This window comes from Strix aluco, chromosome 5, assembly GCF_031877795.1.
Source record: "Strix aluco isolate bStrAlu1 chromosome 5, bStrAlu1.hap1, whole genome shotgun sequence".
Classification (NCBI taxonomy): domain Eukaryota; kingdom Metazoa; phylum Chordata; class Aves; order Strigiformes; family Strigidae; genus Strix; species Strix aluco.
Window position 1 is genome coordinate 13,328,833 of NC_133935.1, and position 25,308 is coordinate 13,354,140.

A 25,308-nucleotide genomic window follows, 5' to 3' on the forward strand; every position below is an offset into this window, starting at 1 on the left:
AAACAACATGTCCCAGGTCGCCTGTCGTCCTTCAGATGCTGTGACAGAGCTGTGTCAAGGCAACTCTTTCTTCTCTCAGTTGTACCCAGCAGACTCTGGAGACATCAGAGGCTCCACTGATTCCTATGTGTGACTTTATTCTCATGGGTTTCTTCACCTGCATTCTTGTGAGCTATGGGGGCCTCAGGCACCGTTAATATGTGCCACTACACACGCCTCTGCTCTTCTGTGGGCTCGTACCATGGTCTGCAAACTAGTATGTCAACCCTGGGTTTTGTCCCACTTTCCCAACAGGCTTCTGTGCTCCTTTTATCCTTCTGGGTTTCCAGTGCAGTGTGAAACAGCAGAGACCGAATTCCTGCATCGCCCTTCTGGCTTGTAACGTTGTGCTTCTATTTCAGTCCCTGGCTCCCTGGTCAGTGTATGGTGATCCTCATGGTCCACGGGAGCCTGGCAAGGGTGGGGGAGCAGATGGTCACAACAGCACAATGAGGTTATATGAAAACTGCCTCTGACAGGGGCACATATTTCTTGGATGCACAGTAGTGACTGCATCTTGTCACAGCTAAAGAGGAAGCTAGATGAGGATCCAACTGGTTTCCCTTGATGGACACCCCCCTTTAGCCCCCCGAACCTTCAACATCTTGCCTGCGTGTTTGTATCTCTTTCCACTTGTCTCTCTGGATGGGTGCTGCGGCAGCTCGGATCTCTGATTCCCGCAGAGTTGGGAGGTGAAGCGCAGAATGCAGACCGCATGGTTCCCCCGTGGGGCTGGAAAGCCTCTCTCTTTCTGTAATTGTTTCTGACGTTTCACCTGTCACATCCTGAGCTGCTTCTGGGGGGTGATAAAATGTTTGGATCTCTGAACGTGTAGCCAGCATGCTGTGTTCCCTGTCGACAAGAGATCAAAGATGTCAGAGCTCTGGGAAAGACAAAAAAGAGTGATTGAAAAGCAAAATACATTGAAGAGAGGGAGACAGAGAGACATGGAGAAGGAGAAGAAAGTCAAGTAGAAATAGGAACAATTACCTAGAGACAGGTGGACAGATGCCTAGCAAACCAGATAGATGGCTGTGGTAGAAAGACAGCATGCTCCTTGCTGTTCTTGGGCTGTAATTATCAGCTATTTAGGCAGTAAGCCCAGGAAAACCAGTTATTATCAGTATTCAACAGCTCCAAGGTGAAGCCCAAAGCAATTAATGCCCTTTGAGAACTGGGGACTAACTACAATGAGCACTGATTTTAAGCAGAGTGGTTGTGGGAAGGGGTGGATTAGGACTTTTTCATTATATAAGGAAGGGGAGGGGGAATCTGCTGTAAAGGAGGTCCCTGTGAATGAGCAAAACAGGTATGAACTCCAGCAGAGCTAGAAGCTGTGAGCAGGGAGCAACTGCTGATCACATTTCTCTACAAGCAACCCCTTTTCTTTAGAGGAGAAATAGCTATCTGCACTGATAGAGTTCTGAGAAAGCAGAAGCACTCAGAAATACATAGCCAGGAGAGCAGAAAAAAAACATGGTCTGTGGCAGGCAGGAGCACCTCATTCCTGGGTTTTTTTTTTGGTCTGGTGTAACTGTAGCATCTGAAAAGGACACAAGCCTCATACTATGGGATGGAGCGAAAGAGAGAAGAAGGAATGGATGGAGGGAAAGAGGGAAGTGCAGGAGCGGGACTCACCCCTCCCAAGTGTTCATTCCTTGCCTTAACTAGAAAACCACCCTCCTGCTGATCTGGTCCTATAGTGATGAAGGGCACATGGCATGGCATTACAGGACTCTGGCCACTTAGGTTTTTCAGGGAAATACAGAAGAGTATACCAAACAAAACCTTTCAAAAAAACCCTTCTGAAAGACTGCACAGTCTGCAATCTGATATTTTAGCATTAATAGCTATATGTGTGCAGTTGCTCTATACACATGCACACAGATCTAGCTGTGTGTCATGCGTCTGATGCTCCATTGCTGTAAAGCACTCTAGCTCCGCTGAGTCAGTGGAGCTGCGCTGATCTGCCCTTACTCGGGCTCTAACCACTCATGTTGTTAGTAACCAGCCACGTGCAGCATCCTGGCTTGTGTGATGGCTCAACAGCTGGTGCTGGGTGCTCCTGAGTCAGAAATGTTGAGACATGAAGTCCCAGGCACAGGGAATTTTGTCTGTCAAGGCAGCCTGAAACTCAGATTTCCTCCTGACACTGAGCGGCCACCTGCTGCTCTTTGGCTTGGAAAATAAAGCATGAGCAACTGAGATGAGAACTTGGTGGAGTTGTTAGGTTGGGATACTTTCCTCTAGATCTCAAGCACGCTTGGGGTTGAACAGCAGAGCCAGCAGTTTATGACTCAAGATACACAAATTAAAAGTGTATTTTGGTGTTTCTAATTAGACCCTCCAGCACAGCACAGACCCAGCATGGAAAACTTGAGCTTGTGAATTGCTGCTTTGCTCTCAAGCCTGTTCTGATAATGAGAAAAAAGGTGTTCTGAAGAAGCCACATATGTGAAATAACTCTTAATCCTCCTTAAAAATGCCACATTTTTTGTCACAGTCTCCTGGAAAACACCTTTCTTTATACTTGGAGCTGTATTTTTTATATAAGCTTGCTCTTTGAAATTTTAGAGTACAGAAACAGCCAGCAAGCAGTAAGAGTGGCAGGGGAGAGAGAAAAGAGGCAAGAGAGAAAATCTATTTCCCTGAGATTTGAAAAGATTGAGAAGTGAGAAGGTGGTTGAATGAAAGGGAGCTGGTGGCCACAGCTGTGGTGAAGGAGGCTCGCTCATCCCACGGCAGTGAAGCTGTTCAGAGAGGAGGGGCCTGGTGATAGCAGATGTTGTGGGGGAAAAAGCAGTGAGGAAAATTTCTTTCACCAATGCTAGTTTCAAAAGTTCTTCCACCATTACAAGCAAAGCACCCATGCCAAGAGGCCCACTTCTGCTTTGGGGAAGCCTCCACTAGGCTCAAGAAGGCAGCAGCATGCAGCCACTGCATAACTAAGCATCCCTTACTAAATAAATCAGGTGATTGACACTTACTGAGTGGGGCATGGAAGGACACACCCTGATGTTGAAATAGGGTAATTAAGGTAAACATTTGAGTTCTCTGACCCACTTATTTATTTGTTCAACCTGCAGCTTTTCTCAAGAGCTATACCTTCCCTAAGCAGAGCTTTAAAGCTGACTCAGTGAATGATGCTGAGATTTGTTTTCCTTTTAGATCTAGCAACATTAGTAAGAACCAGGTAAACTGGGGAGTGGTGGAGGCACCATGTCCCTTATGCAACTGGCTAGGATCAGAGCTGCCCTCTGTGCTGTGCAGCCACTTGTCAGAAACCCTTAAGCTTTTTGCTATACAAACTGTTGGAGATGCTTGAAAATGGAGTGTTTTCCCACACTGGTTTAATCTTTATTTTATTATTTTTATTTTACCACATCCATTGCTTTCTTCCAGATAGTTTGAACACAGCTAGATATTCATAAGGCTTGACTGTTTATTTTCTCTTTTACTTTAGATCCTGGCATGGCATCAGTCCACCAATTGTGATTTATTAGGTCCATGCTGTTGCCTGACCAGTAAAACAGCCCAGTGTTTTCGCTTGGGATTATTCCTCCGTTAAATGGAGTCCTGCCCTGCACAGCAGGTGCATATGGGTGTTTTATTTCTTCCTTTGAAGCACTTGCTCTAGTCACTTTTGAGAAAGATGGCATGGCAAGGTGACAGTTGGCTTCTTCTGATATAATAGCTTCTGTAAACACTACATTGGGTTTTAATCTGGCACTGAGAGCTTTTTAAAAAATACACATTTAAATGTCAGAGGAGAAAAGACCTCTGTAAGATGTTTGGAAATGTGATGTCCTCTAGATGCCTCCTCAGACCTTCAGAAACAGAGCTGAGGTTGTCCTGGGTTAATCCGCATAGCTTTGCGCTGAGTCTGCTACGTGAGGAGGTGGGATTTGGGAAGTTCATTGAGTGCTGCGGGAATGCTCATGGGGTACAGACATGATAAATGAAGCTCATAGATTGTGTCTCTTCTGTCAACTTTGTGTCTAGATATACAGAGCTTTTAGCGTTTTAGGGCCTTACAGCATTATAATTCCAGATTGTGCAGAATTTGCCTACTTTGGGATTTGATCCAAAACTCTTCCCATGTACACTGAAAAACTTGGTATCTTTCGGATGAGATAGTTTGAAGCTTGATTCATTCCTTTGCAACAAAATGGAGGGAAATCTGTTGTGTTGCTGTAAAAAAAAAAAAAAAAAGAAAGAGAGGAAATGTTTGGAGAAAGTCTTGCTTTTCTTGATTAGAAAATCAGGCTCAGAGCAGAAATAGCAGGGGCCTTTGTCTAGTCAGTGGCAAATAAGGAGGGGCATATGGTGGTGGGAAAAAGGAATTACTTAGAAAAGTAACCAGTTTCCTCAAAATTCTGCTAAGTACTTTAAAAAATAGTTTTGAAGAGCAAATTAGGAATGTGTCTTTATTCAGTGAGCTGGGTAATGATTTTAGATGCTGACTCTGCTGGCAGCTTGGCATAATTTTTTTCTCCAGCCTGCCCTGCTCTAGCTTTGTTTGGAAGGAGGGAATGGGGGCTCCCAGTAGCATCACTTGGAACTCTGCTCTGCTCCCTATCCCTCCCTCCTTCCCTCCTCCCCTCCACCTCCTCCCCTCTTGCTCTGCCTCTTTGTGCCGCATGTTCCCTTTTCAAAAAGTAATTTCATGGCTCATGCACTTAAGATTCCATCAGAAAGTCGAGTCTTTGATCAGGCAGACAGATGCCCTGCTGGGATTTCATTGGCAAATCACAATTCCCTTAATTAAGACTATGTGTCTTTATATCACTAAACTGATTCCAGCTGGGTCCCTGCTCGTTTTACATCCAGATTTACCTAGACTATGGATTCTCACCCCCTGCGACTCCAGAGGAACAAAAACCATTTAAAGACTTTTCGTTCCCAGCTTCTCCCCCCGGCTGCTTCTCCCCACAGGTGCAGCAGTTGGTGTGGGCTGGGAACTAAATCTCTCCCTCAGTCTTGTTTGCACTCTCCTTCAAATCGGGAGGTATGGTCATGTGAGGGATTTGCTCTGTTTCTCTCCAGTGCTTGGAAGCTGGGAATCAGTAGTACAAAGGGAATTGAACTTGCCCGGTGGATTTTTTTTTTCTTTTTAGAAGCCATGTTTTTACTGAGAGTCAAGAAGACACCAAAATCCAGCATAGTTTTCTCCTCCTTCCCTGCTTTCTTTAGCTATCAATTAAAGATGAAGCAGGTTAAGAGTGCTCGCTTATGGTAATCACAGGTCCTGTGTGGGAGGGACTTTGGTGACATTTCTGCTGTGCTGGGTTTGCTTGTTGTATTAGTCATGCTAAGGCGAACATTTCTTCAGAGACAAAATACACAGTCAGTGAGTCCTGGCTTTAAAGTGTGTGGTCTGCTCTGGTCAACGAGGCAATGCTATGGGGGGAAGTTTTGATGCGCAATGTTGTTTTTCCTTCAGTCATCTGCATTTGTCCTTCCTCCTCCTTAATTTCCTTGTCTCCTCTGAGCGGTGCCCTGACACCTTCTCCAGAGAGAGGAAACTTCCATAGCAACCCACTAACAGCACTAATTCCAGGGATGGCGGCCAGCACCCAGCTCTGACCCCAGAGACCAGCCATTTCCCTCTATCAAGATGCCTGTTTGGGGGGGGGGAAGGAGATTCAGGGATGGAGCTTCTCAGTGCACCAACCCCAGTGGTACAAGTTCGTTTGCCATGTGCCAGAGAGAGAAGTCTGGCTCCTCTGGAGCATCCTCTGGAGCAAATCCTTTAGGCATTTTCAAAACCATCTGTGGGGAGATGGCAGGGACTAACAAACGTGCCCATAGTTTGAGAAACGTCCCCATAAATGTAATTGCAGGCGGGTGCAGTCAGACTCTGCCCTACGTGTGGTCAATGACTGTCGGTGTGTGGGACCCATGAGATGTCACCACTGGGCTTTGAGCATCCCTCCAAGTGGCAGCTCTGTGGCCAGGAAACCTGGCTGCTGGCTGAACAGTGGCAGATAGTGCTACAACACGTGGGAGGCTGTTGGCTGCTTATGCAGTCATGCTTAAAATTAAGAAATAGCCAGCAAACAGGGCAGCTTTAATGGCTAGCAAACCCTGACCTGGCATTTTCTGAAGCTGAGCTGCCGGCTTAATAAGTGAATCCAAAGTCTCGACTCAGGACACATCCCCTTCTACAGACGGATTCATCTTCAGATTTATCATATGAAATTCTTTGCTTGAAAATGCCTGCTTAATCATGTGCCAGCAGAGCTTCAAACCCTGTCTTGGGGATGCAGTGACTTTGTAATGGGCCATAGCAGAGCTTGACTTTAAAGGGGCTTCATTCTAAGGGTCTGGCATATTTCCAGCTGTTATTCCCAGCAAGAAGAGTTTTGGTTCAGTCAAACAGGCTACAGCCTGAGTTAAACTTTATTTAGCTCTTTACATGCTGAAAACCCTAATACAACTTTGCACTTAGATGGGTCTTTGATTTTAGGATTCCAAAGCTCTTTTTAATAAAAATTGCTGATTATGACTCCATGGTAGGACCAGATTAGATCAAAAGGGGTTCAGGATCTCTGTTTTGTTTGAGAGACAGAACAAATGTATCCCAAATGTACAGAAAGTACATTCTGTGACTAGAAAATTAATTTTATGAGCCTTTATAAATAACTTGATAATTAATTTTTTTGTTAAAATTAATTAAAAATCTCATACTTTATAGAATGTTAACATCTGTTTATCTTTGTCTTGTCCCAGATCATCTTAATGGAGTGATAGAGATGCATTAAACTTATATAAAGTTAAAGTTAATTGAAATCTTGCTCATAGGCTCTACATAAAGAAATTAGGATGTAATTAAGCTAAGTTGTTAATGATTGCTATGTCTAGATGCTGTGGTTATCAGGGTCTGTGCCTGTGTAGGTCGCTTAGAGATGCAGACAAAGGAGCCCAAGCAGTTGCCGTGTTTCCTCTGTGGCTTATTGAACACAGCGGGACGGTGGGCTGCAGGAACTCAGTGGCACTGGGGATGTCCTTCCTCTGAAGGAAGAGGTCTCAGTTGCCAGCGGTATGCCAGGACCCAGAAACTCACCGTGGCTCGGGGATGGCAGCCCCATGGCTGGGGCATGGCTGCTGCGAGAATGGCATCTGGAGCACGGAGACACTGAGACTGGGCTGAGCGTCCTCTGCACCCCTTGCTGTAGTGGTAGGCTCATCTATAGAGCTCCTAAATGAAAACACTGATTGAAGGTGAAAAGTCAAAGTCACTAGCGTGCTTTGGGTGTGTGACTCCACAGCAACACAGTGAACTTGTCCTAAAAAAAGATTAAATTAGGAGGAGCGATGTAAAGCTGGTACTTCAGGTCATCAAGCCATTAGAAATACCAGAATATAGGATTCTCTTTCACTTTCCTATACAGCTTGTTATGTGTGATTTAAAAAAAAATAAATAAACACAGTAAGAAAATTGCTAATCAAATCATCAAGTGGTGTTACAGTTAAGAGTATCGGTAACTTATGTGTAAAAATAGCAGAGGACAATATCAAACAGCAGAAATCCAGGATATTCACAGCTGAATTTATGCATAAGAGAAAGCAACTACATTAAGGTAGGAAATGCAGAGATAAGGCACCCAAGCTCTCTTACCTCAGCCCTTGAGAGATACCACAAAGGGAGAAAGTGGAAAATCAATGATGTTGCATTTTACCAACAATTTAAATCTCATTTGGGACCATAAAGACTGATGTCATTCTTGTCCACACTGAACCGTAATCATTGCATCTGGCCACTGACTTCCCTAATATTTTCTTTTGACCTGATAAGGAATCTGATACCTGACTACAGCTTTTCAGATGCTTTAAAAGTCACTGGGAGGGTGTTAAGATGTGTCAACCTAGACAGAGAGAGAAGGGAGATGGGAGGAAATTATAGGGGAATGTTAGAAAGGGAAGGGAGGTGTGCGTTAAGAAGGGAGTGAAGGACAATGAAAAACTAGAGGGCTATGAGACAGAGAAGAGCAGGTAGAGGAAAGGAGGAGATTTGCACCAGAGATGGGGATAGAGGAACAAATAGGACAAAAGGCAGGGAGACAGATGGAGGGGGCAGATTGGCAGCTAGAAGGGGAAGGGTGGTATATTTTCTTAAAATACAGATATTTGCATGCATTGGACATGCGTCTTGGCTCTCTAGGTGGACAGGCCTCAGTTAAAGAAAAGGAGAATGGGATCCCGGACCCTAATAAAATGTATCCCATCCTTTGGCGACTGAGCATATGACAGGATAGGCTCCTTTAAGGGGCATATCATTGTTGTCTGAGGCAAGCTGTTTGCCTTCTGCTCTACTGCTAATAACTAAGGGAGAAAGGGAGATAAACCATGCCTGTAGCCTAGCAGAGCGCAGCAGAAGTGAATCATGGCCCCAGTGTGCATCACTTCCTGATACAATGCAAGTTTTCTGGCTAATTTTTCTTATGCATGCACATGAGCGCTACACGAACAGGAAGAAAACTGTTCTTTCCCAATGAAAAGATGCTTTTTCCATCTATCACAACTGTATTTACTGTGTCTGTCTCCTGCTCTGTACCGGGCTGAGGCATGTGTTTTGATATGCAAACGTAGCAGACCTGCCTACAATCTTTTCATTACCTTTCAGTATTTCATGCTGCATGATGAGATCAAAGAGGTTAACTGAATTAGGAATCTCCTAACCACAGCTTTTGAGGAACGTGCGACTGTTAGCAATGCACAGTGGGCCTTTCCCTCCGTTTGTTTCCCCTCCTTCGCATATGTACCCATCACAGCTTCAAATGCTGTATCAGATCTGGAGAGACCCATTAAGAAGTGAGGAAACCAGCCAATACAGGCAAACTGAAAAGCTTCTTAAAAGTGAGAAAATGTGCTACAAGGATTTCAGATCCCAAATCTATTGACTCACTCATGGGTAGGCACAAAAATGAAACCATATGTCATCTCAGAAACAAAAGATTTGAGGATTAATTCAGGTTTTACTTGCCTGTCAAAGCTTGGCTTCCAAGTTTAGCCTTCTTATTCTTGCCAGTGATATTATTAGCCCTCTGCCACTACTCAGGTGCCACACTGATGGACAGAGCTGTTGAAATAAAGGGCTTTCTGGCTGGAAAGGCAAAGTGAATAAAACAGCATGGTGGAAGGGCTGCAGGTGGCTTTTAGAAGTTTTTCAGCAAAATGAACAACAATTTATTTTGGAGCAGCCAAGAGAATTTTGGCTGAATTGAGACGCTTTGATTGTCTTACTTAACCCTTCCGCATCCTTTCTCCTTTTTCTTTTTAATGTAAGTGCAAATTTTAAAAATGCTGTTTGAAATGAAAAGTTAGAAGTTTTATTATTAGAAAATACCCATATGAAACATTTTGGGTTTTTTATATGGAGCATATCAGCATTTTTGAAGTGATACCTAAATTTCCCTCTTTTGTAACATCTCAAAAACAGTAGAAAACTAGAACTGAGCAGTAACTACACAGACACCTTGTTGCGCTGCTTTTGGGGTGCTCTGCTGCGAGGGAGCTGCAGGGGTCGGCTGCCCCTCAGGGAGGACAGCATCCAGGCAGGCCTGCAGTGGCCAGGCAGGTCTGACAGCCAGCCGGGAAGTTGGCTGAGAGGCAGGGTCTGGATTGAGATTTGGGGTGTCCCTGGCCAGGCCTAGGCCTGGCTCTGATGTGGCAAGGCCATAGCACTCGTGGGGCTGAGGCTGCCACCCTGGCTGAAAGCAGCTCCCAAGGGCAGGGGATCAGCCCTGGTGGGCATCTCTCTGTTGTCCCCACCACCAGCCACCACACTGTTTCTGAACTGAACATGTAGATTTAACATAGGACTATGTCTTCCTCTAGTTCTTAAAGAAGTTTTTGTCATGAGAGGCAGGAGATGGAACATCTGGCCAAATGAAGAATTTGGCCTCAACCAGTCCTGACTTGCATGCTACCATCCTGGGGCCATGGCCGAGCCCTGCATCAAGAGCAGCCTCAAGGCTGCTCTGGTACCGTGCAAGGGGGAATGGGCCACCTGCAGCATGTATGTGCCTGTCTCCACATGCAGCACCACAGCACCTGGGCAGCGTGAAGAAAATGTTAATGTAGTTTGCCAGTCAGCTTCCAACTTGCATTTAAAACATTTCTGATCTACATCAGTATCAGCCTTTAAAGTGGAACACATAAAGCAAGCCATGTAACATGGTGAACTTCCTGACTTCTGAGTGCAGCCACCAGACCCTCACCCAGTGAAAGAAGCAGGATAGCTGCGCCTTCCACAAAGAAGAGTCTCTTGGGTGGAGATGTTACAACACCATGCATCCTATATTGGTATTTCTAGACTTGGAAACCTATTAAAACTCCCTTCTGGGGCACAGAAATCAAGCATGTGTTTTATGGAGCTGGTTTTGATCACTTAGCTATCTGGTCATTTCAATATGCTTGTGAGTAATTAAACTTTATATGGAGTTCATTGGAGTTGCTTGAGATTTCCATTTAAGTCAAGGATCTGACTAAGTATAGGGATATTTCTTTTTTCACAGTAAAACTAGAGACTGTTTCATGGCAAGTTCTTCTAGATCATTGGGTGGTTTTGTGAAACTGCTGTCGAACATGGTATTTATTAGGGTTGTGCACAAATACCTGATGTTGTGAATACACTGCATACATATATTAATGTCACATTCAGGTTGCAGAACATTTATAACTGTCATCTCTTTCCCTGGCTCTCTTTTTGCATGTCTCCAAGCACATAACCAGCTCTGCTCCTGGCTGATTGATGAGGTAGGGAGGGTAAAGTCAGATTTGTCTTCATGTTGCTGTGCAGCCTGCAGACTTCAGAGACTCTGTGCACAGGAACTTCAGTTTCTGGGTTAGTGGGTATATGGTAGTGATAATAATCCACAGTTTGGGATGGCAGTTGAAAATTTCATGGTATGAAGGAATGCCACCAGGGTCTGTTGGTGGTGTTGAGGGAGTTGTTGGTTTTAGGTGATCTTAGATAATCCTGTAGAATGTATAGTGATATCCTCAGGAATTGTGACCCTTCTATCCTGTTTACCATGCAAGCATCAGTCCCTTCAGAGACCTCAAGTCACATCTCATGGCCTCACACCACTCTGTCAGACCCATGGGCTATAGGCAGAGTGCTGCCTGCTGGACTCTGCTCATTAGCAGCACTCACTGTTTTCCTTAGCAAAGATTGAGGGGTGCTTTCTGTGAAAAGGTAACAGGTCCTACAAGAGCACATACAGCTGCAAGATTTTTCATCCTCCTACCCTGTCAATCAGTGTGCGGAGGCTGTTTAAACTGGGCAACTTCTACTAATGTGTGGTCATTTCTCAGAAAATCTCCCACAGTTGCACCAGTTTGGTGTAGGCTTTTGTAATGATATTAGCAGCAGGAGTGCTAACACTTGCTGTAGAAAAATCTGCTGCTAACTGGTGCTTCCACTGTGGCTGCCATCAGCGGAGCCTGTGCAAGGATAGGTCTTTCCTAAAAAACCTCGAACAGCAGCACAGCTTGTTAGCAGCTCGGAAAGTCAGAGTAACAAATGAGGCCTTCTGGGGGGTGGGAGCTGGGTGCTGGGCCAGGGAGACCCTCTACAAAACTGGGAATGAGCTGGCTTGAGCAGACAGCTTCAGATTAACATCTATGGGCTATTTTGTGTCACTGGCATTGCTAGAATAAGGCAGGAGCGCGCTCTGTACTGTGCTGTGTGTGGAAACCCTACTTGCTTGCAGACCTGTGGCCAAATAATGACTAAGTCCCACTCTTTTTATCTGATGAGACCAGGTAGTTTCACATGCCAAATTGGATCCTACCAGTCATTTCAGATGAAGCAATGTGTTGCCAGAAGCGGTCAGAGCTAAATATGGTATACTGGCTTTAGAAGCAACTTCATGCTGTTTCCTGAAGTCTGACAGGTGAATGACTTCAGATCAAGCATGCCATGCTGAAATCCACTGTGCTCTCTGTCATGACTGCTGGACAACCCGCACTTCTGACCCCCATCATCCTCCCAGTCCCATCAAGCATAACCCCTTACAAATGTCGTGCTGGTAGCAGTCATCTGTATCCTGCAGCTGCACGAAACACCCACACGTGGTGCAGCCTTGGCTGCAGTCCCCTGCCTATCAAGTGACATTACTTCAGAAAGGTCTTAGGCTTCACACTCCCCATAAGCATGGTTAATACAGTGGTCCAGCAGCTACCCTACTATTATTTCTTCAGTATGGAAAACACTTCAGGGAAAATGTCTCAAAAATAGTATAAATCTGACTTTTTCATCGGGCTTAACTGTTCCCAACCTGCACAAAGACCCAGCTTTCTGAGGTTGTGCTTTCAGTGTAAGTCCACCTCCATCAACTGCTTCTCCCACTACCCTTGCTTAGAGAGCATTTTGGCATTTGTTAGAGCTCTTTTGGGATCCACATTTGGCTCTGTGCTTCTGGAGATGGGAAGGGTGTGCCCCGCTGCCTCTCAGTTGCGAGCTAGGGTATACTTATCTGGACCCTTGTGCTGCCTCCCTGCCTGGTCTGCCCAGAGGACCCACATCATCATAAAGAATATTCAAATAAACCATTATATTTAAATAGTAATTTTGCATCGCTGGTTAGCCATGTACAACAGCTATACCATTACTACACATGACTTTACATATGCATATACAGAGACTCCACCTCCACATTTTCCACTGAGGCATCAGTAAACCATGGTAAAAGCCACAGTCCTCTGTTTTCAGAAAAAAAGTTATTTCAGTGTTGCTGAAATGGGGATGAGAAAGAAAGGGAGTGATCACAGCACCACTTACCTCACCATGTAGCAATAACTGTGCCTGGAAGCAGAAACCAGACATATCCAAATGAAAGAATAGGATTGTCTTTCTAACAGTGGGGGTTAATTAACCACCTGAACCAACCGCTAAGTGCAACATTTTTCTTATCTTCATCTTGTCTCGTGACAATTGGACCACTTTCTGGAAGTTAGTTTTTAGCCAAATATTATGGGATTCAATATAGATGTAATTTGGGGAAGATGTATGGTGTGTGATACGTGTGCCAAGTAGCTGAGCCAATCTGTGAACTGTCAGTGATGTTTTGTGCAGACACCTTGAAAAGTAAATTCAAAGACACTCCACAAAACAGTGTTAGAAAATAGATGTTTCCCTACGGCTGATCACATTGGTGGAAATATTGAAGGTTCCTTGTTAGAGCAGCTGCCGAGTCCTGTGACATCTGATGTTAACCAGATAGTTTGCACAGATTGAATGCCGTGTCCCATTTCCCTTCTGCTAGGAAAGACTTTCCCTAAATTTGCCACGTGAAGAGAATCTGTTGGGAGGCATCTCAGGCTAGACGGGGCTTAATGGGTGCCTAAGGCTTTTTTTCCGAGCACATATTTGCTGGGGTACATCCAGCTGTGGATGTGCTTTTCCTTTTTGCTGTGCGTAACATCTGTGCAGTGGGCTTTTGTTTGGCTGGTTGGCAGTTTTCTTCTCCTTCCCCCAAGCTGCTTTGGCTGCTCACCCAGCTTTTTACCAAATTGCAAATTTATATTCCTTCTGCTTTCGGCAGGCCCATATGTGGAACTGTCAAAATGTCAGTGGCATCAATTGTGAAAGGTTAGTGCCACATTATAGTCAGCAAGCTTATTAACAGGGAAATGATTGGGTTTTGGAGAGGGGGAGGGAAGGACAAATGGGAATCCATTTTCTAGGCACTTGCTTCTTCTACTAAACATTTCTTCTTGTCATGTATGTATTTTCAGAAAGTAGTTGCCATCTGCATAGTAAAAAAATCAGCTAGAGACCCCGAGAAGAATGAGGCCATTCCTTGCAAGATCCCAGCAATCTGGGATGGGAAGATGGAGAGGCAGTAAGAGCAAGTTGGTCAAATTTGTTCGGGTGTTGAGTGACAGGAGATGTTCATCTTCACTGACCCAGTGACTAGAGACAGGAGCATGCTGCAAAAATTGGGTCTGATGGGAACCCAGTGTCAAACTGGGAGATTGTGGGTCTTGGTTCCATGATTTCAGCTTGGCCCAAGAAACAGTCATGATATTTAGTTGCTCTCCCCAAGTTTACAGGTGCCTGTATAGAGATTTGCTTATTTTCATCTCTGTGCTTTTTTAGATTTAATCAGATTGTATTCAAAGTCACCACTGAAAAAAAATCCCATATCCTACCGCAAAGTTTTTATCTATTCAAAGCATTTTTAGGGCTTCTAGTACCATCATTGCAGAGAACATAGCTCACAGTCTTTAATGTTTTAATCTTCAGAATGACCCGGTGAGATAAGATTATCTCAGTTTATGAGAACTGAGGCACAGAAAGCCTGACTTTTTTGCCATGCAAGTCTGTGAGACAGCAGAGAGTAGTATCTGCATCTTTACAGACTCTCCACAAGTACCTGGATCACTGAAGCATCCATCTCATGCCTCATTTTATCCTTTGGCTTTTCCACCTTGTTTTTTTAAAGTCAACCTAATGTCCATCTGGAAGCACTGAAGCCATCCATTAGAGAGGCAGGAGGAGGAGGAGAAGTGCCCAGACCCTGCCAAAAAGTTAAATCTGTGTTGTGCTGTTACTCTCTAAAAAGAGCCAAAGCATGATGTAGGTGCTTGGCCTTTGGGCTTGTGTGGAGTGGCTATTTGCCCATCTTTTGGACTGTAGCTCACAGCCAGTGCCAGCCTGACCTAGTTTCAGACCAGTGACCTAAAGGTGAAAGTCACCAGAGTCCATAGCTGAGCCTCTGGGACATCAACCCTCCTTCTCTCCTGATTATTCCCTTTTTGACATGGCAGAAAAGGCCCTCGAAGTGGCTGATAATGTACTGCTGTGGGGTAGCATGTGTCTGACCTTTTCTGTAGGAATGAGCTTGAAAATGAGGTGGGAAAAAAAGGGAATGAATATTAATAATTGGAGTAATTATTAAAAATTGGTCCTGGGGATTCTTCACTGGGACAAAGCCCATTGTGCCCTGGAGTTAGAGCAAGTACCGTGCACAGGTGGCTCTTTGTTGCTCCCTGAATGCTTCTGGTAGGTGAACTTTAATTTCACCGCTCGCAACAAACCCCAAGAAATGGGGATGCTGCGGTGAATACAGCTAGTGAGAGACCCCTCTCCCACAAGGCAGGAACTTACCTGCTCCCTTCCAGGCTCCTGCCCATCCCTCTGTATGCAAGCTGATGATCAACATATGGGATGTGGGGCCCTGGCAGATGACAAGGCTGAGCCTCAGAGTGGTCACTTCAGACAGAGAGAGGCAGGTACAAGCAGGTGAGGGTAGAAGGTAGGGAGAACTTGCATGCAATGTGGGGATATTCCCTTTATTAATTTCCAGCTTTCCACCTTGCTCAGTGTGTGTTGGAGATTTCAGCTCTCGCCTGCTCAGGAGGCTGCTTTTGCTTTCTCGTACTTGTTGCTTTTGCTGCAGCAGAGGAGGTAGCACTGTGCAAAACACCAGATCCAAATCTTATACGAGGTTTCTGGGTTTGTCATGGGCTGTGCAGAGCCCCAGGCACCAACTCACAAGACGAGAGCGTGATGTGAAATGTGGATCAACATGTGGCCATCTCTTCTTGCCCCAGGACTTCTCTCCAAACCCTCTGAGCACAGCCCCACCCCTCCCCAAGCCCCACTGACTGTCTGTGCGCTCTCCTCCTATGATACCCCAGTTAACACCACACATAACAGCTGTGCTTAGGTGCTTTCAGGGGAGGTGCATGACCCTGATTTCTAGATGGTACCCTGAAGGTACAGAGGTGTCTAACAAAACTGTGGAAGGTCTAATTCTCCAGCCAGGACTGGGGGCCCTGATGATGACCCCAGCAAGGTGGGCATTTCAGTGGGAATGTGCAGCCCCTCGGGCACCAGGACCAGCCAAGAGAAGACCCTCTTGGCCTTATCCCTGGCTGTACGCTGGACTGCCTCCTGCAGGTTCCAGAGGGCCTCCCCCCCGTAGAATATCTAAGCTCAAAACCTGGGTTTTGGGCAATTAAGCAGCCATCCCCCCGCCTCCTTCTCGTGCCAAGCAGAATTTTAATGTACTTCCAATTTCTCTTTTTAGCACACACAAAGAAAAAGGAAAAAAAAAATAATAATCATCTATAAGCGACATTCTTTTCAGACAAATGGAGAAGCATTCAATGGTGATACATATTTTTCCCCACTTTTAAATGGTATCTATTTAAATGCAGATTTTCTGGTTTCCTATGTGGAGCTTGGAAGAAACGCCTTTCAATTTAAATGTTAATAGAAGAGTAAACTTCAAAATCAAAATTTCTCCATAAGGGAGAGTGTTTTCTCACAGCTTTAAATGTCTTTCTATACTTCCTCCCTCCTTCTCCCCCATCCTCCTTCCTCTCTTCCCAGCCCCCAGCCCAGACTCACTTGCATTAAATGTTGGGATTTTTTTAAAACAAGAATACACCTTTCAGAGTTTCTGAATTAAAATGTTTAATGCTGGGGTCTGTGGGAATGAGTATGTTTGAGCAGAGTGCTGGGGCACTGATAAAGCAGAGATACTATCCCTCCACCTCCAGCCTTTTTCATGCTGGCCATTTATCATACCTGCTGCTCTGAATGCTTTATGATGGGATTATTCTCAGGCTTGTGCTGTATAATATTGCACCAGTGGTTGGGGTAGGGGCTGAAAGGGAAGAAAAACCTTTAGGATAATGTTTTAGTTTCCCTTGAATGTGAGCAAGGCTTTGGTGTTGGGCTGGGCAGCAGAGGAGGGAAGTCAAATGAAGAGGGAAGAAGATAAAACAGAGGAGGCATTACTAAGTCTCTCTCTGTATTACCCCTCCTGCAGTCCATTCCTGCATACCTCCAACTTGATTTATCTTCAGGAGGAGTTTAGGGTAAATCTACATTTTACAAAAGACCCTTAATACTGCCTGATATGGGATTTTACATACAATTACGTTTCTTGCTTCCCGTCGCACTCCATTTGTCATCTTTAATACAAACTTTTCTTTAATTTTCCTCGTCGCTCTCTTCCATTCTCCTTCTGTTTTTGTCCTCTTCTCTTTTCACTGAAAGAAAAAGGGAGGAAAAAAGTGTTTCTGTTTTTACTTCTGCTTCCTTCTGGCCCTGATGAGCCCTGGCCTCCTTTGCAAGAAGTGGTTCAAGAGATACCAACTGAAGATTAAGCTTTAATAAACTTCCATGTGTTTAGTGGTCATGTAGGTACTGCAGTGGTGGCTGGCATGTAAAAGCAGAGTGTAACAGGGCAGAGTCTACTCACTGTGGAAGGAGACTTTTGTAAACTAGACAATAAAGCCATCACTATATATAATAGGTCTTTCTGTATCCAGATTATTTTCACACATCCATTACTGTACTCTGTACACCATTATTATCTAAATGCCTCTGAAGAAAAAGTGGTGAAGTGACTTCCATGGCACCCCTGAGACAGGACGAAGTCTGATTTTCAGAGGAAAGCTTTGGAGCACCCAACCCTCCCACTGATTTCAGGGAAAGCAGAGTTCACTGGGCTCTTTGTTCTAGATACTCAGTGCCTTGCAAGTAGGGATGCTGGAGAGACCACTTGGCCCCAAGGCTTCTCTAGGTACCTGTGACACCCTGGCAGGGCTGCATAGTGAAGCTTGCCCCGATGCCCTGCTCTGCATTTCCTCCTGTGCTCTGTACCTAGTCTTCAGTGGTGTCATACCAGCACTGGAAGCACTTTACAATGAAGGGTGTTGCCTTTGCCCTGAAACCCAGAGTCCATCGCAGCTTTCTTCCAGACCATTGGAAAATGCAGGAAATTTTCCATTTAGAAAGCTGAGCTTTCCACGTGGCATCTCCCACTGCCACAGGGGCTGGAGGTGCTGGGTGCAGGGACGTGGTGCCTCACATCCTCCAGGAATGATCCCTCTGGTCAGACTAATGTGGTGCTGAGGGACTGTGTCTTCCTCCTCAGCAAGATCATACTTGTGGTGTGGTCGCTCAAAGGAGAGGTCGCTTAAAGTAAGCAGTGACCAGCATAAAGAAGTGTGTAATCCTTGAGTTCTTCAAGGGAACAGGAAGGGAGAAAAATGAAAAAAGCACAGCTCTGATCTGATAAAGTCCTAAAGTTCATAGTGAAATTGAGCAGAAGGCATTTTATTACATGTACCTCAAATTCTTCAACACCTGCATAATGCACAAAAGCTGTGTAATGAAAAGCCTCTTGGCATGGCTACAACTGGGAAATGTTTGCTTTGTGTGGCCTCACCTAGCAGGAGCAGGAAGGATTAAAGTTATGAATATGAAGAAGGACGGACAAAAATGCAGGTGCCTCAGACTTTCTTCCCTATTTCTAGGGAATGAGAGAGGGAGAGGAGGGATGAAAGGGTTGACTGCGCAAATTGCAAGTGTACTCTGCTGGGACTGAAGCTTGGAAGTGTTCCTAGATGATCATATATTGCAGTGCTAAAAGCCCAGGTAGTAAATCTGGAGGGAGAAAGACTCTTCAAAATCAGTTCTTGAACATCACTGAATAAGTAGAAATTATCAACTTCGGGTACTTTCTGAGAAAAAAGGTCTCTCCAGAATCAGAGAAAGGGAGGGAATGGCTTGGAGTAGGGTAGGGTAGGATAGGGTATGGTAGAGTACAGTGGAGTAACGCTTTGGTATAGGCTCAGCTACTCTGGCGCACTACATAAGGGGTTGTAAGGGCAAAGCTTTTTGTTTCCTTCCTAGTCTGCTGTCACTCAGAGCTGAGTAGCAATAGCAGATAATAAAAACCCCTTTATCTTCTCTGGCCAAAGTTTCTTCTTCAGCAGAAGGGGAAGTAGGATTGGAGCAAAAGGCTGCACCCTTCTATGGGATGGTATTCACAGACATCTGTCTCCCAAGACCTAACATAGGTTTTCTGCCTTCTACAATAGAACTGCATCTGATGTGTCAAATTTCTGCAGTGCAAATGTCTCCTTTATGCACTGATGTCTCTAATATCCATATCATAAAGTCTCTTGCAGACAAATTCATTTTTTCAGTGTCACAAGATGCTTTTTCTTGCCTTTTTCCCCCTGCACTTAAACAAGCTTTGTTTCCTTCCTTCTCTATTGCCTCCTTAAATCTCTCCCTTATTATCTAGGGGTTCTCTTTTGTCTCCCCTCTGCTCTACACAAGCAAAAGGCAAGAGTAAAATCAAGACTTGATATTCAAGCTCCAGATGGTGCTTTCAGCCACTGCAGAATTTTTGAGCCCCTATAATTTTCCCAAATACCAGAGGAATTGCTTTCAGACAATGGTCTGGGATGCCTCCTCCCTCTGTGGTGCTTTAGGTTCACCAGAGACAAGAAATTGCAGTGTCATGTGGAGTTTGCCATTTGTCAGCATGAACCTCTGAAGGTGTCAGCCTTTGTAGAAGACAGGACTTTATTGCCCCTCTGACTCTGTGGGATTTCTTATGAAGGCAGGCAGGTGAAGTGCCAGCAGTGCACACCTGGCACCTTGCTTTTGTGTTTGTTTCTGTTTTAAATACCTGTAAGAACACTTAAGAACTCTGATGGAGGAAATCCAGATAGATGGTCTGTCCTGACAAGAATAAATCATGTGTCAGTGTGTCCATTCTACACCCTGTCCTGAGGGACATGTTGATTAGCACAGACCACAGCCAGTTTGTGAAGCTTCCTATCAGCATTTCCATACAGGCGAGTTCATACATGCTGGCAATGAAAACTTCACACTCCATCACAAAACCAACAAACTCTAGTCAAGAGAACGTGATGGGATTTTTTGGTTTAGGAGAAGTTATGCATGTATCTTATAAACACCATTGCACCTCTTGTGATAGGAGGGCTCACCTAAATCCTTCAGAGTCCCAGTGTCTCTTTTTGTGAGGACCTTCTGCTGCTCTTCTCTCTGCTTTGAGAGGGTTGTGTTTTAGTGTATGTGTTTGTGACATGCGTATTTCTGTGTCACTCTCTGGTGCAGAGTACTTAGACATAAATATAATCCACTGTTACTTTGTTGAAGTGGGTTGCACTTATTGTGATTGTAAATCAGAGAGAGTAATCTTTAAACTGAAGACTGGGTTGCCACATGATTCAGTAAAAGGCACTCAGAGATTTTAACTAAGTCTCAGGTAGACTAATGCATATTTCTTTTCTTATCTCTCCATACCTGAAGCAGAAAGAAAAGATTAAAACCTCACCCTCTATTTGCCAACCTCATTTAAAATACAGTTTTAAGCTGTGCAGAGAGAATTGTAAGAGCCAGAAGGTGCCACTCAAAATCACCTGCATTAATACTCACCTGTTCATTGTAGCTGGGAGCTGTTAGGACTGGCATTCAGTAAGATGCATCTGTCCAATTTTACATCTTCCCCCCCGTGAAGTTTTGGGATGAGGTAAGAGAAAGGATGATGTCAGAGACAGGTACCCCTGCGCTGCTGATTCTTTGAAAGAGAAGTCATTTCAACAGAGCTTAGTGAAATCTGGTAAATTGTGCTCTTAGGCTCTGTGCAGTTCTTGAACAATTTCCAATACATATATTTGTTTGGAAAAAGATGATAAAGGAGTGATATAGACTCTTTTCAAGTCCAAATGTTTCTAATCCCACACTGGTAAAGACAAATGAAAATGAATCTGGTACAGGAGGGTATAGATCAAAGTGACCTACAATGAAGGATGATGCTAAAGAATTATGCTATCCCAGTCTATTTCTGCTTGTGGCGATACTGTATTCTGACATTTGGTCCCAGAGGGGCATAGAAATACCTTTGTGATTTCCTTTTCAGTTTCCCCTTTTGTTGGGACATCTCAGGAAAAGATGGCGCTATACCCAGAATGTCTTCTAAGCTGTTCTAGCTATTCTGAGTACAGACTTCAGGATCCTTAGTCCCCATGGACCTTTCTCTATTGGAAGAAGAAAGGAGGAGATGTAGGATGGACTATCTGAAACTCTATTTACACTTTCTGATGGTCTGATAACAAGTACTGTGGTTTGATCTGGTAACAAATGTTTGAGAACAAGGAGTTCTGAAAGCAAAATCAGTGCTGTGTGGTTAAAGGGTTGACCAGAAAGCCTGATAATATAGATGCAATTATGTGCTCCTCCAGAAACTTTTCACCTAGTCATGGGCAGGTTGACTGTTCTCATCTTGGTTTCCCCATCTTTCACAAGAGGCTCATATTTTTCCTTCCTGTATGTGTTGTGAGGAAAGAAATCTCTAATATTTTGGAAGTATTATTAAACTTCTCTGTCGAAAGGAAGATGGAGAAATATCAACAGGAAAACCAAGCCCTTGCTTTAGAAAGATGACTTGCAATTTCAAGGAAGAGGACAGAACATCATAAGTCAAAAAGGCATTTTGAAATTTTCAAGAAGCAATGCTGATTCAGAACATGTTATGTTTGCAGCTGCTGGGGTGTGAAACTTCTTCCACAATGTGACAACCAGCATGAATTACTTCATTGCTCATAACAAATACAGATGGACAGATATCAGGGTGAAATGAAGGGCAGGGTCATTTGCAAACTGACAGAACCTTCCACCACATGCTGCTTAGAAATAAATGGATCTTAATCAGCTCTTCCACCTTTCTTTATCTTCAGAAAGCCTTTAGAGTTAATATTCTCCAGCAGAAGACTACAATGCTTTTAGGAAATGCGTGTTGAGAATCTGTCTCTGCTTTAAGGAGGTTGTCTAAAATGCTAATGTTCCTCTTTTCATCACGATTCACGAAGCTCGTGGCTTTCAAATTTACCATTTCAGTTTCAGTCATGGGAATTGGATTACTTCATCCCCTGTCCCTTCTCCAATGTTATCAATCAAGAAATTTGTTGTTTCCAGCCTACATGAACATGATGTCTGTATTCCTTGTCTGATGATCCACATTGTTTTTGAGTCAGGAATGAGTTCCTTGCCTTTTACATGCAGCAGCACCTGTAGCAGTGCTAGGCATGGAAAGGACTCCCAAGGGGAAGATACTCACACATAGCTTTTAGTCTGTTAATATAAAATAGAAAATGGGATGAAGATGTTGTCTCTAAAACATGATTGGAAAGATAATAATGCACTTTCACCCACAAATGATGGTGACACCTAAGTCCATGTAGTAGATCATTGAAACTACTAGTCATACAGGCAAGGCATTGAAAATCAGCTTCTGTATTATAGGTCTTAGAGAACAAGCAATGTAACACCTTCCTTACTTGCACCCTGTAACTACATTTCTAAAAGTTTGGGTTACTAGATGGTGGAGAAGAGGGTTTCATAGTACCCCTGCAATCAGTGCACTTTGCTACAGTGTGAGAACTTGGGATGGGTGTCCAGGAGAGGATCAGCTGTAGAACCAGCTAAGCAGTGCACATGAGTGAGCTAAGATAACGTACATTTGCTGTTGCAGTTCCCATTTGGCTGCATAAGATTCAACAATGCATTTTGCTGGCGTAGTCACTCCTACAGTTGACTGAGACTGTTATGCCATGGTCCTGATATGCTGTGGTTACTCAGAGAGGTTTTTGAAGAAAGAAAGAGTGTAGAGAACCATTCATTTCGTAGTCCAAAAATAAATAAAGCAAATTCAGAAAAATGAGACAACAAACCCAGGATGTGCTCAAATGTCATAAAGTGGTATTACATGACAAAGCATGACCCCCTTTACCTTTGCAGGATGTATTCAGGAAAGGTCTTACCAATGCCAATCAAACTCAGACAAAACCCCATCAATTTGTACTGATGAGCTATTGTTTATTTATATGGCATCCCTTGCTTCTAAATTAGCAGAAGGAATGTATATTTTGCCTCGAGTACACCACGCAAATCTTTGCTTTTCTGCTGTCCTTTCCATGTCGAGCACCACAACAACAGAACAGTAATCATAAAAAGTACCACTAATAGGGGTTTGTGTCCAGAGAACACAGGCTCCTGTTCCCTGGCCATCTCCTCACTAAATAGCCTGAGGGTAATGATTCGGTTACATACATTAAGTACTTTCCCACAAAAGAATCACTTTGAAGAGACTTGTTCCCAGCACTGACCTCAGCTTCCTGTGGGCTCTGACAGGTGAGGAGCACAGGGAAGATGCTGCTGGACAAGCATAGGCTGTTTATGAAACCAACTTTGCAACCCCCTTTCCCAGCACTGCCATTTGCAAGGGCTGCCCTCGAGGAAGGTTATGGTAGGACAAAAGACAAGATAGTTTTGAATAGAAAAGAAACTATATTTTATTTACTTCAGATAAGCCCTAATGGATGGTCTTGTGAGGAGCAGATTTGCAACTGGCCTAAGCAGTGGTAATCTTAAAATAAGCACACTGAACTTGCGAGAAGTAAGATTTCGTAAAGAATTTCAGTTTTGAATTCTTTTATATGTGGTATTAAGTGTGTCAGATGTTAGCTTTCTGTTTTTTTCAAGAGATAATGTAAGCCCAGAGTTAAGTTGCTGATGGATTTTGCTGTGTTGTCAGAAAGGGAACTTCAGGTTCCATCAGGAAGAGAGGACAAGTGAAACAAACCTCAAAATTGGACGTAGAAGTCTTGGTCCTGCTACTTCAGCTCTTCTGTTCAATGGCAAAATTCACACGGATTTTAGTGGGGTCAAAACTGTTTCTTATTTTGGTATATAGGATTTGGGGATGCTTGTGATCCCCTCCGGGACCTATGAAAACTGGTTCCATCAGCTAGTCATTGGGGTAGGTCTGAGGAGTTACTGGCATCTTGCAGCTGAATAAAGCTATTTAAATTCAGCTCATTAAAAGCAGGTTGTTAGGGTATGTTTCCATTAGGACAAGCAAGTGCTGTTACCCAGAGTCAGCAGTCGCAAGTTAAAATGGAAGGGTTTTGTAGAGCTGACACAGACAGCTGTGCAGCGCTTCTCAGAGACGCGTTGTGCTGTTATTGAAGATGACATAGGAAACAATAAACATTTTATGTTTTTATCAATCTTTCAAATTGAGCCCAGGCCTTCACAGACTGAAATGTTGGAAGACACTCTGCCATCAAAGATGACTACATTTACTGCTTGTTTTAGAAAGCACTCTTAAGAAATTCCCAAGGAACAGATACTAGTGTTGCCTGTGGGAAGTACGAGTCTCTGCAGGAGGTGCATTTTTTTTTTCTGCACCAGACCTCCTTGAACATATTCAAATGCTTTGTGGGGAGCTTTTGTTTGGTTTTTTATGGGACAGTCACAAACCATAAGATAAATATATTAATTTTAAGATGTGTATCTTGTTAAAAGGACCCTGGTGGGCTGAAGGCCTGGTAATCTTTATGTTGTCGGAGGGACTCCTTGTAAAAACCCATGATAATCTACAGGAACTGGTTGTAGTTTCAAGGGAGGGGTTGCGTTCTGCAACTCCATCTTGCATAAGAATTACTGTAATAAATGCTGCCTTCCACTGAGTCAAATCATTCGGTCCCAACATACCTATAGACCTTGTGGACACTTAGCATTTTGGATAAGGAGTTTTATAAATCTCTGATGATGCTAATTTACGACTGTTCACAAATTTCACTGAATCAGCACTGCTGGTATTGGTGGTCCTTTAGATCCACTGTGGGAAAAGGGTAAAAAATAACAGAAATTGAGAAACAGTCAAAGGCCAGCCAAGGAGAAAAGCTGCCACAGAGACTGGTGGATGATTCACGGTTTTCAAATCTTCCTCACCCTGTCATAAGCATTCTGTTTCTTGAAAGAAAATGAAATCATTGCTATGCAAAAAACAAAAAAAAAAAAAAAAGAAAAAAATTGTTTCAAGAAGGAAGCAAATGTTTGGAGAGCTGACTTGGCTGGAATTTTCCCTTCACATATACACTTGCCATATCACTGCTTAAACTTTCTGTGCATGCATGAGGGGGGACAGGGAACAATCAAATGTTAGTGAACATGCCCCCATCTGTTCCATTATTTGAGGGCGTAAAGATGCTCTTTAGCTCTCATAGTTCTTGCTATTTTTGTTGCCAGGTGGTCTTCCTGCCCAGATTTCACATCAAAACAGCTGTGAAGATTTTTTTCCCCAGCACATGCAGGAGGAGGGATCCCAGTAGTCCCATCCTTTTTGTAGCATTTTTGCAGAAGGCAAATATGTGAAACATCCAGGTCTTAATTTAAGGGTTTCTTACATTAGGTCTTGGGGATCTTTTTCCTTTATTTATGAAATAAATGCACCCATGTCAGATGTGGTACTCAGTCCCTACCTGCAGAGCACAAAATGCTTCACTCTACCCCCCTGCCCTTCTCCTACTCTCAGTGTTCCCTGGAGCACTTAAACATGTCCTTGCGAAAAATCATCCGACAAGGTCACCGTCTAGATACCAGAGAGGGCAATAAAGTGTTCTATGCCCCAGCTG

General features: G+C 43.9%; 1 protein-coding gene across 1 annotated transcript in view; it reads left to right on the plus strand.

The window, feature by feature from the left end:
• TMEM178B (transmembrane protein 178B) overlaps positions 1-25,308 on the plus strand; it is a 226,950-nt gene that overhangs the window by 183,179 nt on the left and 18,463 nt on the right. The gene's annotated exons all lie outside the window — the stretch shown is intronic.